Source organism: Chamaea fasciata, unplaced genomic scaffold (assembly GCF_029207755.1).
Source record: "Chamaea fasciata isolate MVZ Bird 193981 ecotype frontalis unplaced genomic scaffold, bChaFas1.0.hap1 SCAF_15, whole genome shotgun sequence".
Classification (NCBI taxonomy): Eukaryota; Metazoa; Chordata; class Aves; order Passeriformes; family Sylviidae; genus Chamaea; species Chamaea fasciata.
Genome location: NW_027094100.1, coordinates 7652145 through 7666376, shown reverse-complemented (window position 1 = coordinate 7666376; position 14232 = coordinate 7652145). Strand labels below are relative to the sequence as shown.

The 14232-nt window shown below is 46.5% G+C and overlaps 1 long non-coding RNA gene across 2 annotated transcripts; it reads right to left on the bottom strand.

Moving 5' to 3' along the window:
- Window positions 1–5256: 5256 nt before the first annotated feature.
- On the bottom strand, window positions 5257–10925 carry LOC136297438 (uncharacterized). Of its 2 annotated transcripts, none has more exons than XR_010723165.1 (3): window positions 9882–10237; window positions 9351–9497; window positions 5257–8053 (listed from the first exon to the last, which is right to left on the bottom strand). It is a non-coding gene; the product is annotated as an uncharacterized lncRNA (long non-coding RNA). The 2 variants fall into 2 exon arrangements; XR_010723164.1 differs by lacking the exon at window positions 5257–8053 and adding an exon at window positions 10790–10925 and having other exon boundaries at window positions 8500–9497; window positions 9882–10081.
- Window positions 10926–14232: the final 3307 nt, after the last annotated feature.

The following is a 14232-nucleotide window of genomic DNA, read 5'->3' as shown; positions in this document are numbered from 1 at the left end:
ATCCTCTCAGCCAACCAATTCCAGCAACTCCCTTTGAAAACACCACCCACGTTCTGTAAAAAATTCAGATTTGAGATGCAGCCCACAGAGATTAATGAGGGTTTGAATCTATGCCTCAAGAGCTTCCAATGGTTAGATTTTTCTCCTATACCATCATGATCCTCCTATACATAAAGGCTGCTCACATACTTCCAGAAAGGGCTTGATTTCACAGCTAATAAAAATTGCGTTCAGGAAAATTAAATAAATAAAGCAGTTGCCATTACTCAGGCTGTATTTTAGCACAAGGTCTGGTGATGCAAATTAGTGTGCAGTGGCCAAACTGAGCTTCAGGTGGTATTTTTCTCAGCTGAAGCTCTGCCATGTGCAGGTGGGCCCCATGAAAGGGTCACAGTGGGGTGGGGGCTCTGCACAGCCCCTCTGCCTGTCCTGGCCCTGGGGGGGCACTTCCAGCAGCCCCCAGAACATGATGGGGATGTTCCCTGTGGAGAGCTTTTCACTCCAGGTTTGAGGAATAGCAGAAGCCAACAAGACCCTTCCAGTGTTCCTCAGCCTAGTGACAATTCCAGCAGACCTAGTGACAATTCCTCACCACCCAGGCACAAACGCTGCTGGAAGCCATCCCGCTGAGTGCACCCATTAAGGGCAATAAGGCACAGCTCTGCACGGACCAGGCACTGCAGGGCAAACATTAAACAAGCTGTTAGCTTGGGCACAGCAGCTGGAAAACATCCCTGTGAATGTATAGTTCACTCTATTTTGCTTCAGCAGACACGGGCAGCCCTAGTAGAGCACCAGAGTTCTGCCTTTCTGAGTGAGTGTTGCTTTTCAGATTTCATTTTTATCAAGTTTGAACTGGACGCTCTGGGGAAAAGGAGGGGCAAGAATCGCAGCTCTGGCTGAAAAGCCTAATAACCTGGTTCACACAGACTGTCAGAAATGTCTCTATCCTGTCCACCTTTCCCATAAAGGACAGAGAGAACATTTACCTTTTCTTAACACGGAGTATCTCCTCATACATATTTCTGAGAGATCCAGGAACCTATAAAGCTGTAGGAAAGAAAAGACATTCTTCCTCTTCACACATTACATGTGAGACACTCAGAAACAGCTCTCAGGACTGTCCCACAGACCAAGCCCAGAATGACAGTGTGGACCACCACGCTGTCACTTGTGATACTCCTGCTGCTGCATCCGTTTGAGCCTCGTTGTGCACAATCCAGCACAACTGTACACATTTCATGGCTAATGTACTCAAAATAAGCATTACTCAGACTGATGACTAGGTCTTCCCTTACAGCCATCTGGATGGTTTATTTTAGAAAGTGATTTGGAAAACAGTGCTTTATTCATAATTATTCCAAGGGCTCCGTTAGAACGCAGGGGCGGTGGGGATCCAGCTCCTGCCTGTGCCTTGCTTCTCTCTCACTGGCCCCCAGCACATCCCCCTCAGTAGTTCCCACAGTTTTTGAAGGAGGAAGATCACATTTATCATTAACCACAACACCCTCTTATCATCAGACTTTGAACTGCAACAGCATGCAGGTCCCAGAGGTGACCATAAACTCCCTGAGCCAGAGCCACCACACACGCCTCTAGCACATGTCACCTTGCACTGGGCTGCAGCCACTGACAGAGCTGCACTTTACATAAATGCAAATTAAAGTGCAAATTGCTCACTCAGGCCTTTGCTGGCATTGCTGCCTTTCAGTCTGTGTCACTTGCTGCCCTGGAGCCATGATGGGCAGTGGCAGGTTGAGGATGCCACCAACACAGGTCCCAGAGGCTGATGCCATCCTGCCATGCAGAAAGGGAGAGGCACTTTAAACTTAGGAGGGGTTCTTGTGTATCTCACCCAAGCCTCATGGTGTTTAAATTATTTATTGTGCATTTGCTGCATTATTCATTGAGTCCCTTTCACCCATACATGCAAGGAACATGAGCCAGTGTCTCCGCCACAGATTTCATGCCTCATCCTAGCTCCAACAGTTCCTCCCCATTCTTCTCCAAAGGACAGATGACCATGCTATTTTCAAGGCAAATATGTTTTCCCTAAGGTGCAGAGTTCTCCTTGGTGACAAGGCCACAACCAACCTCTTGAGAGGCGGGATCTTGCTCAGCAGCTGTGGCAAAATGAGCTGAAATTCTCCCAAAAGATCACAGAAAGAGCTTTTCTATAAATGTGGCTCTGGTCGCTGTGAATAAGGAGCCATCTTCCTACCCCCGGGTATTCACATGCCCTGGAGGGCACGGCCGGCTCTCCTGCTGTGGTTTTATCTTCCAGGGGGCCATCACAACCATGGAGCATTTCCCCTGTTTGCACCACTGAAGCTGTCAGGGACTGGCACGAAGCTCTGTCGGGGGAGGTTTAGGTTGGGTATCCCCACCCAGGGGGTGGCTGGGCACTGGAACAGGCTCCTCAGGGCACTGGTCACAGCACCAAGCCTGACGGAACTCAGTGAGTGCCTGGACAACCCTCCTGGGGACAGGGTGAGATCTCTGGGGTTGTCCTGTGCAAGGCCAGGAGCTGGGCTCAGTGATCCTTGTGAGTCGCTCCCAGTTCAGGATATTCTGCGATTCCATGACTGACTTTGCTTTCCCACGTCAGGACAAAGCTCCTGTCTGCTATTTCACCAGAGCCAACCCTGCCTTTTCAGAGAACATTTCCATCTGTAATTACTGCACAATGGGACAAAGTGAGGGTGCTTTGATCACGTATTCATGATATCTGCCCTGCTTTGAAGATAACTGTGCAGAGTGACAGCAGCTGTTTTAATCTCCCAGGTGGTGCCAATAAACACAGGAACCGGTAGTTTAACACAGCGTTATCCGTGTTCTCATATTCCCCCAATATCTAATAATAGAACAAAACTGTGAAATAATCCCACAGCTGCAGCCACCTATTAAACCAAGACAAGACATGTAAGGGATGGCTGTTAGCACCCTCCAAGCCAGTGAATCCTCAAATGCTGTCCCATCTGCAGAAAGCATTGCAGATTTCATTTCATTCATTCTCCAATACCTGTCAGAGCAGGGAAAAAAAAAGGAAGGATATTTCAAAAGGGTATAAAAAATTATCACTGCGTGGACCACGATGGAACCTCTTAAACTGTGAGATTCACAGCAGAGTCTGCATGACACTTCTGCAGGTCTTTCATAACCCTGCTCCGTCAGAAGGTTACAGGGCTGGTTGTGATTTGATCTCTAAAGTAATTGCTGGTTGGGAGAAATAAGCAAGACCGTTCATTATATTTCACAAAGAACAAAACAAAACAGAAAAATAACAAGATAGAGGATAGATCTGGCTCGTTGAAACAGATGGATATTCCCTCAACTGCATTTCAAGGGCAGGAAGATGCACCAGTCTCTTTCCCACCATGGATTTTTAATAAAAGAAGCAGAAGCAAAGAAGGAGGGTTGATACCATGAGGCTGTAAAGGCAGCTGCAGTCACAAGAGAGGTAATTTTGCCTACAGTTCATGCTGTGTGGTCTCCAGGGATGTATTCTTTACCGGCATTAATTGGCATGAAAAATCAATACAGCCGCGTGTAAAAGCTGCAGTTGTTGCCTGGGTCTTTCTTTCCTTCCCCTCCACTCACAGACATGTGCTGTATATTGACAAATTGCTCCTTGGGATGATATGTGCTAACTCCACAGATCCTCAAGTAAACTCATTTCTCTCTAGTCCCCTCTGGTGCAGAGGCTTATGAAAGCAGTTGTGATTCCTGGATCTCTGCCTTTGGCTACACCTGTGATTAATGGCATTCCCCAAGTCTTGCCAATTTGGGATTTTGAGACTATGGTGGGAGAAAATTTGAATTTGTCGGGCCCCAGGAGTCTGAAGTGTTTTGTGTCAAATCTTCCCTGTGTGGCATTAGATTATCCCCATTTACACATTATTTTACCCAGACTTTGCATTTCAAATAGCAATTCTTTAGGGGTCCCTTGAATCCATTTTTTGTTAAAGATGAAGAAACACACTCGAGTTTTTTTGCTGCTCTTTCCCTTGAGACTCCATCCATTTTTGGCTGTACTCTCCTGCATATTCTTCTCTTATTTAAACATGAATAGTTTACTCTGTTTTTTTTATTATTTCTACTCAATTTGTCACTGTTTTATTATTGGTTTTTGCATTTCTCTGGTGCTGCTGTGACATCCCAGAGAGGACAGGATGGATGCCAGGCAGTCCCAACAGAATTGTCCTCTCTTGCTGAACCTCTGGGACTGAGTACCATTCCTTACTCTTAACTGGAGATCTAACAAGGGCTGAAATGACAATAAATATATAAAAAAAATAAATCCAAACTGAAGCCTATACTGTGCATTGTTAAAGGGGGAGTTAAGCTGGCTGCTGGTTTTCCCTCTCAGTGGCTTTATCTCCAGACTAGCATCAAAAAGATTTGCTTGACAGCAGCCCAGCAGATAGGAACTTATAGTTCAGATAAATAATATAAAAAGAGAAACAATAAAAAAATTACATGGATTGCACTTAGACAGGAATGAGAGCAGTAACAGGGGTGTAGCCAGAATGGTGCGACTCCACAAGCATGAGTTTCTGAGTGTTCTGAGGAAGGGATTTTCCCAGGAGCAACCTGAGACAGTGGAAGGTGTCCCTGCCCATGGCACAGGGCTGGAATGAGATATCTTTAAGGTCCCATCCTACCCAAATCACTCTGATTCCATGTCCAGGCCTGACTCTTTGACACTGCAAAACAAGGACAAAATGAATCCAACTTCGTGGTGCTTTTCATAAAGGAATTGCTCATGTGTCTGAGGATTTAAATTATTCTGTCAGACGTTGCTGCTGGCATGAACTGTTGGCATGGAGACTGATGCGAAATTTAATACAACATAAATAAAATATTAATGACATGGGAGAAATCAGAAGTGATTTAAAGAGATACTGAGCTGCCAACCAAGCTGTGGTTTGGAGTTCATCATATGAACAACAGGGAAAACAGTGATTAAAGTTACAAAGGGCACTGAGGAACAACTTCATTCTGCCAAGGTCTTCTGACCATAAAAAGCACTCAGAAAGGTCTGATTTGACAGAGGGATGAAATGAAGAACTTCCTTAATTTTTTTTTTTTCTTTTTTCCCCAACAGAAATTAAAGGAAGGCATCAGAAGCAACAAGGCCAGGCCAGCAGGCTGTGGGACATGGCTGAGAGTGCACCAGATACATCACAGCGCTCACTGAGGGCAGAAAAACTCTTCCTCAGTCTTGGGTTGCCTTTGCAAGAAGACCCAGAGGAGAGGAGGAAAGATATTGCTAGAGTGCAGTGCCCAGAGCAAGGAAGCATTGCTGATTGTATTAGCATGGGTGTAGTCTGAGAGATTAAGGCCAAAATCCCTCTTTCGATAATAAAATTGCTCCAAAAGGTTCAGCTGATTCAGATACCAACCCAGATGTGCAAAGGCCAAGTTACAGTGTTTACTGGAGGCAGTTTGATAAATGTATCCCATTCTCCAATACCCTGAGCATAACTTTCCCAGTACAATTGTTGGATTTAGCGCTGCATTGCCAGTTTGAGAACTCTTTTTTCTTCTGCAGAGCCACTTCATTGAAAAATTCCCAACAATCCCTCATTCTGAATACTCACACTAAGTCATATTTGTAGTTACACACTTCCAAAACATGCAAAAATAATGAGCACTGAGTACTACCTAGAGCATGGTGGAAAACAGTAAATGAAATCAGATACTCATATGAGCTCTTCACAGGCTCAGGTAATTGAAAAGCTCTTGGTAAACTGTCAGAGAGAGTCAGCAGAGAGGCAGTAATGATCAGAACAGGTCCTGAGCTGGTGCAACCAACACAGAGCTCAGTCAGACCAACTTTATTGAAATAGCTGGTCTCAGTGGACATGGGGGCAGAATTTCATCCCAAAACAACATGTTTATTATTTATTAATGTCTAAATGAATAGAAAGTCTTCTCTGCTCACGTCTTTTCTCTTTACAAGGCTCTGTTATCCACATCCCTCAGTCCAGATCCTGTTACTGGTTGTACGTATACAATATTAAAAAATAAACAAATTTTCTGAAGCCTGATAATTTTCCATTTACATAAATCATAAAAATTTCTCTTATGTGCATTGAAAGAGAAAGGCTGAGTGGTTTGGGAGTAATATAAGTATATCTGGGCTAAATATCTGAGAGAGAGCTGGAGATGAAAGACTCCCAGATACCATGTATTAGTCATCATTTAAAAGCCCTGTCTCCAGGAGATAAAATTGTCCCAAGTAACCACTCTAAATGCTGACTTTCTAATACAGAACTTGCAGCACTTCTTACTGAATGCTCTGTGCATCACAGAGCACCATCACAAAGAGCTACAGGAGGACATTTTGTTGGGTGACAATGGAGACCAGAGCATAATAACTGGGGATTTGTGCTCTGTCATTAACTTACTATTCAAAATGAACCAGAGAAAAGAGACACACATCCTCCAGTGCCACAGGGCAACAAATTCAAGGGCCCTTTTCTGTTTGCAGGTGCAGATCAGTCATATGGGCATTTGTGCATGTGCAAAAATTGTCACAGTGCCTCTTGCACAAATGGGTATAATTGTATCTGAAATATCTTAAGCATAATCTCGTTGTAGGGAGCTTACACAGGCACAGGGATTAGTGGGAATAGTCACTGAGACAATACACACGCACAAAATCAGTTCACATCTCCATCAATTATTCAGTGAATGAGAGCTGATGTTGGGGCTGGTCCGTGGCTGTGTCAGTTTATTGCTCACTATCTAGAAAGCTGCATGAGGTGCTTATTGACTCATGGGGATGTAGGGAAATGCAGGAGAATGGTGTGGAAGTGCTCATTAAAGTGTTTAGCACATGCACCTATTGTGCTTGTTTTCCTTCTATTGTCTCTTGGGCAGGCCAGGAGGATGGGCCGTCTCCCAGAGAGGATGTCTGAAGTCAACATCAAAAATATTTTCCTGGGAAGTGGATACTGATTTATAAACAAAAGTACTCCTGGGCAGAGGCCAAATGTCCTCATTGCCTGGTTAAGGTCACCTCTGCACCTTCCATGGTCCCTCTGAATCCATCCCACAGAGTCTGTGGGAAAACCTCCAGTTTTACCTGCTGGGGAGGAGCATCTGCAAAGGGCTGTGCCCTGCACCAGTGACCCTCAACACCTTTTCCTCTGTGCCTTCTTCACACAACTCCCCTCGATGAGCTCTGTGTTCTAGACTGAAACTGTCTTTATTCAGCAATAACTACCCTGCATTTCTCACGTGATTTTAGGAGAAAAAGACAGGGAAAACCAGGAAACCTTATTCAGTCACTAACAAAAAAAAATTGGGTTTTTTTCTGTCGGTGCCCATGACCCCTATAGCCTGACAGTGCTTCTAAAAATGGGTCCTGGTCTCATGGAGTCCTGCATTCTCATCTTTTCTACATCCCTACCATCTCCCTTCTCCCCATGCCTCTTGCTGTCCACACTTCAGAGCAGTTCCTTGCACTGAGAGCTCCTAACTACACAGCCACAACTGGGATCTTGATGTGAATCCCTTTCAGATCAGTCCTTTTGGTGGTGTTATCATGCTATCATGTCTAATTACATTTTCATTAGTATAACCTCAGATGTTTCTTTAGTCCCAGTTAAGTGCTAACAAAATCATTTGTGAAAGTACTTGCAATTAGGTAAATAATTATAAACACATTTATAGTAACTGGCCTAGAAGCAGAGCATTAGGCTGCTCAGGAAAAGCTCATTTCCAGGCAAATAGGTTTCAACATTAGTTCCTTCCCACTGCGGAAGGTGAGGGTGGTTAGAGATGGATACCTGGGAGGAATGATCCCAGCTGTGCTCCCAGCCTGAAGCCCTCTGTTCCAGCCTTGGTGAAGGTTGTGGAAAGCCAGCAGAGAGGTCAGCACCTCCACTGCTGGCCTTGGGGGCTCCTACAGCTCCGGGATGTATTTTTCTGGTCTCACAGGAATGTGTTTTCTTGGCTACCATCTGCTGAACTGGGCAGAGTATCAACAGCATCCATCAGAGGGCTGGTTGATAAAAATCAGCAATAAGGCACGGGATTAGCACTGTAAGAGAAAACCAAAAAATATTCCATTTTAAACAGCAACAAGGCCAGAGTATGTGAGAGGTGCAATTTTTCTTGTTTTTTTTAACACCACGCAAAAGCAAGATCTTTCAGCAACCCTACCAGAAAGTATTCCCTAAGCTGCCTGCTGAGCAAACCTCAGAGACCCAGGAAACCCACAGGAGTCAGCTGCCACCTACTCCCCAAACAGCAGAGGTGCTTCAGGCATTCACCATAGTGCTGTTTTTAAAAGATGATTAAACACCTTAAAAGCACCCATGTTATGCCAGATTTCTCTAGGGGAGACTTGCCTAGAGGAATTTAAGAAGTTGTTTGCGTGCCCTCCTTCCACCCCAACCCTAGGGCTGTTTGCTGTTACCTGGGGATGCAGACACTACCTGCACACCTTCCCCCCTCCCATCCCTCCATCCCAGCTCAGCTCAGAGGGCTTGGTCACTAATTGTACCGGTGAAGGTTGTTAAAATAAACCAGCTGATTTTGTGCAGAAACAGTAGCCTTTATGTAATTTTTGTCAACTTTGGCTGTGACAGTGGTTATTTTCAGCCGAGGAGTTGTGAGCATCAAGTGGAGATGTTTTCTGCAGCTGCTTCAGCGAGATCACAGGCGACCTCCTGGTGCCACTTAAATGCTTCTCTCATTGAACATTCAAAAGCTGAAGGGCTCAGACACATTCTTTGCCCCTCATTTCATCACAGCTGACCCAATAACACACAAAGGGAGCTGATTTGCCTTTGGAATGCCAGATTTTGCAACCATGGCAATACGTAAATGTGTTTCCCTTCCCCCTTCTCAGGGAAACTAGCTGAAGTACAAAAGCCCCAGAAGAAGGGAACAGTTCGCCTGCTCAGTGAATCTGGAGTGAACAGGCAGTGTCAGCCGGGAGGGACTCGCCAAGAGTGTCCAAAGTGCCCCATAGAAATCCTATGCAAGGGACTGACAGCTTGCAAGATTCATACATGTTAATCTACTTAGCTGAATTTGCTATAGGCTTGGCCCGGGTTTTAAAGTTTTCTCTAAGCTACCAAACAACCCTGTCTGATTAGGTTTAGTCATTCCAGCACAACTTTCTGAGTCAGAAGAATTTAGTGTTTCTATGGCAGAAAATGGTAAATTCCAATTGGACAAAGCTTGCATGCAAGGAAGTTCAGAGCCTGAGAGGAACCTCAATGTAATTTTCACCTTGTGCGTTCTCCGAATTTCATGGGTTTGTTTTCTTCAATGAGAAAATACTGATGCATCAATAGATGCTTTAGCACAGCAGAACAAAATATTCACACCTTTAATGAAACATGCTCGTGTAGCCTGTGGCTCACATTGGATGCTCATCTCACTGGTGATCTTGTCACAAGCCATTTCTCCGGGTGATCGCAGCCTATTTTCCAAAGGAAATGAAAAAAACCTTCTTGAGACGTGCAACAAAATCCCTGCAGCGAAATAAGAAAAAAACCCTTCAGGGCTGCTTTGTGGCTGTTCTCCAGCCTTCCCTTTGGCTGGGCTGGCAGCACTGTGAACAGGAGCTGCGAAGCGTCCCACCCTCTCACACCCAGCCATCCGCAGCGTGTGTTTATTTTCCTGCTGCGGATTCAGGCGGCAGAGCCGGTACCCGATCGATGCTGGGCTCCATCCCCCAGCTCGCTGAGCGAACCCGCAGCTTGGCTCCAGCCCAGCCCAGCCCATCCCATGCCATCCCAGCCCAGCCCAGCCCAGCCCGCCCGTGCTGAGCCGGCACTGGTGACAGGGAGGTGAAGCTGACGGCTCCTCTCTTGCTGCTCTAGTGGCAAAAAGCATTTTCATCTCTCTGTGCCTACCGGGGATAGCTGCGCCGGCAGTATCCTGTTGTTCTGAGCGAGAACTGCCCCACAAGTGCTTCCTCATGTTACTTCATCCCTTTGCCATCCGCAGTGTCCGTCTGTCCTGGCTGGGAGGGGCAGGACACACAGCAGTGCCCAGGGCACAGGGCTCAGCCACACCCTCCTCTGCTCCTCTTTGCTGTGGGGCACATCCCTGGCTGACAAAACACTGTTTTACAGGAGGTTTTATTGGAGGTTTGCAGAGGATGTCTGGCTCTTGCACAGGTCAGTGTAGGAATCGTGCTCTCCCATCTCCCCCACTGACAGTAACCTTCTCTCCTGTACCAGCCCCTTCCTCACCATACAGACCCCAAACTTCCCAAACCCAGCAACTCAATTTAATAACGAGGTGTTTAAATGCACCAACACACTCTTACATGCAGAAGCAGCTGTTGCTAATAGAAACAGATGCTCCATTTCTAGAGAGGCAGTTTACTCAGAAATTGATGCCAACATGGGGCCTCATCCTGCACGGTGCTGCTGCTCAAGGAGAGCAGAGAACCATGTAGGAGCTTCTGAGCATATTTCCATAAACACTTTGAACACAGGCAGCGTCTGTAGCAGTTTCGAAAGCAGATTTTGATTTCCCTGTGGTGTGAAGTAGTTACAGGAGGAAGGAAAACATTCCCCCATCAACAGGACGTCTGAGCAAATGCTCTGAAAGTAGTCACTGGTTTAGAGCACAAAAGCAATGCCAAACCTCTGATCTCACATTTGATACCGTGGTGACTCTTCCTTACTGTTGCCCATTAGCTTCAACACCCAAGACTTAAAATCCCATGGGAGTCAAATACTTTTAAGGAATTTATCTAAGAATTTATCAAATGGCATGTGAGCCACACAGCTCAGGCTGTATCTATCCTCACCTGGGAATCTCAAGGCACCCCTGAGGGCTTTTCTGCAGCAGAGGAAAACGATGGAAACTCACTCAGTTGTGACATGGATGCATGCACAGCATGGGATTCCCTGGACTTGAAGGTCCCAGGGGATTGAGGAATGAGAATGAGCAGGTGGAAGTTGGAAGGCATGAAATATCATGCCGTTCTGGGGCTGTGGGTCCTTGAAATCTGCACCTGGCTACAGGATCTCCAATATTCCAACCACCTGAGCACCCCGAGCCCTTCACTCTCTCAGGACATGTTGTGCCCAGCTCCAGGCAGGAGGCAGCTGTCCAGGCTGAGTCACGCAACCACGATCCCATGCCCCTCCCATTAACTAGAATATTCCCCTCTGGGTTACCTCAACTGTCCAGAGGTGGTCAAGGTCAAGCCTGAATTTCCCATTTCCCTCCATGCCTGTCTCTCCCAGCCAGTAGGCACAAAGGTTCCAGGAGCCTGAGACACCTTCAGAAAAACAGCCAAGACATGGAGCCCTTGATGAGGAGTTGTTCTCACTGCCCTCCAGTACTACACCTGCTTCTTTCCCTCCCATCATGGTCTAAGAGTCACACATCCAGGTAAGCTCTTAACAACTATTTCATTTTGAAGGCTTTTGTTCCTACTTACAAGCACTAGGACGGTGAAAAGCCCTCACAACCTTCTAGTAATACCAGATCAATTTTAAAAAATAATTTTTCTCTGCTGACAGATCTTGCACTCTATACATATGGTCTAGTCTTGATTATTGATCAGTATAAAATCTAAAATTATAAATCAGCATTTAAGCTTGTTTCAGTGATAGATTGTCCTCTGATTTCTATAGGTGTAGCATCAAGCAATAAGAAAAACCATGATTTTAGGGAGTTGGGGGGGTTTTGTTTGGTTTTGTTTGTTTGTTTTTTGTCTACAGAGATGATGTGAAGTTCCATTACATTTTCCTCCTTCTGCCCTCAAATCTGCCTTATGTCTCCCATAAAAGAGCAGCTCTTTCTTCTGCTGGGAACTAAACAGAGATCAGAAACTATGGCTAAGTGCAGTCTTGTCTCTCCTGTAACCACAGGAGAGGACACAAGGTCCCTGCAGGGTCACAGCAGCCACCACAAAACCTCATTTGCTCAGTGACAGAAGCCTCTGAGGGATGGGGGTTTGGAGCACTCCCCTGACGGTCCCTGCACACACAGATGCCTTATGAACGTGTTTTTTGGAGGTGCCAGGGATTTCTACTCCACTCCCAGCAGAAAGATGTGCTTACCTGGTATCTGCTGCCAGATAAGCACAGCAGGACAAGAGTAGCACATGCTGCAGCTGGCCCTGGGCTGTGTGTGTGTGCTCAGGATGGAGATGATGTTGGTCAGGCAGGAGTCTTCGAGCTCTGCCTGCATCTGGCTGCCTCCTGTGTGAACTGGCAAGAGACCCAGGAGAGGATCTGGCCTGTAAAATCTCCACCTGCAGCCCCTCTGGGTGAGGGGAGGGCAGGCACAGGGGGCCATGGGATGCCTGAGCACAAGCAGAGCTGGAGGAGACCTCCAGGGTCCTCTCATTCACCTCCACCTCAGAGGGCAATGACAACGCCAACATCACGCCTGGAAAATGCTTCCCCAGCCTGCCCTTAGAGACCCCAGGGACAATGTCTCCAAACCCCCCTCCCCAGCTTCACATCTGTGCTGTCACCCCCACCAGTCACTCAGCAGTCTTCTGCCACCCTCCCTCCCAATCAATCACATTTTTTCTGTCTTCTTTGGTTTTGTTCTGCTTCTTTTTCTGTTCCCTCCCTGCCTGTTCTTTCTCTAATTTCTGACATTGATTTCAACACCTTTTGTTCCTCCTCATCCTTGTCTTCCTTTCCCAGATCCTCTTTGTGCCTGTCTTGAGCACAGTCCAGGCTGTGCAAAGTAATCAGCTCTGAAAACCTTTCCAAACTGTATTTTCCTTCTTGGAAAGAATCTCAAAACCAAATAATAGATGTTTATTTTAATTAATGATAGACCACAGCCTAGTATTAAAATCACTTCTGTTGACAGATTGCACATAACTGACTCCTGATTTGCTCAGTCAATGGGGCTGCTGGATTCTTTCATTAATTCCAGCCAAGAAAACCGTCCCACAGCAGACATGGCTCTGCACATAAACAGCACTGTAATTACGGAGCACATCTGTAGTTAAGGTTAAGAAAGTCTGCTGCTGCAACCTGTGATTTTCCAGGGTTCTAACTAGGCAGTGATGGGACCTGCTGAACCAAAACTTCTGGACGTTGCTCCTCGGTGAGTGTCTTGTTGCAGCAGTGCTCCAGATAGGCACTTTTAAGCCAAATAAACTGATAATTGAGAACCTTTCCCAACACTCACGTTAGTCTTCCCATTAGATAACTGCAGTGAGTCAGGGAGCTCAAGCCCTCAGTCCTGTGAGTCCTGTGCAGTCACATCCCTGAGACTGAAAGAAGTGCTTCCCTAATGTCTGGGTGGACAGAATGTCTCTGTCAGGGTCTGTCTCAGACTTCTTCCATGGACAAAAATCAACTGTTACCTAACTGAATTGTCTTTGACTCTCTAGGGCAGGACAACTCACTTGTTTAACCTTTGCAAGCATCTTCTCTTAGTCCCAGTACTTCATAGAACAGTAGAATCACAGAGTGGATTGGGTTGGAAAGAAGATGAAAGATCATCTTGTTCTAATTCCCCTGCCATGGGCAGGGACACCTTCCACCATCTCAAGCTGCTCCAAGCCCCATCCACCCTGGCCTTGGACACTTCCAGGGATGGGGCAGCCACAGCTTCTCTGGGCAGCCTGTGCCAGGGTGTCACCATCTTCACAAGCAAGAATTTCTTCCTAATACCTAATCTAAAACTATTCCCTTTCTGTTTGAAGCCACTCCCCCTTGTCCTATAGCTACATGGCCAAAAAAATTCCTTGGTTCCCCTACAAGGGCTTTTTGATCGTTTGGAAGGGGGATTTTTTGAGGTCAATATGCAAATAATATTTTACACTGGGAATTGAGTTAATGGGTGTTAATACCAGCACGCTGCTTCCCTCTCTGCCTGGATAAACACACCAGTGTAAGTTCCCAGTGGTGGGCAGGCGTCTGGAGTGCCTCACTTTTGCCACATTCCCACTGGTGACCTTTGTCCTGCCACGTGCATCTCCACATCCCCCGAGCAGTGGGCTGGCTCCTAGGTGAGGTGCTCAGCAATTGCTGCTCCCCATTCCTGGTGTTCCTCAGGAAATCTCCATCCAGCCCTTGGCGCCTGTCTCTGACGGCCTGGGGAAACAGGATTCCTTGCCTGAATCTGACCCAAGAGGAGACACAGCCCTGAGCTGGGAGAGGCAGACAGACTTGCCTCACTGCAAGGCACCATGTGCTGCAGCTGCCAAAATCCCCCAGGAGAGGTGACCGCCGCAGGTTTAACCTCAAGCCTGGCAGAGCTCGGCCCTGG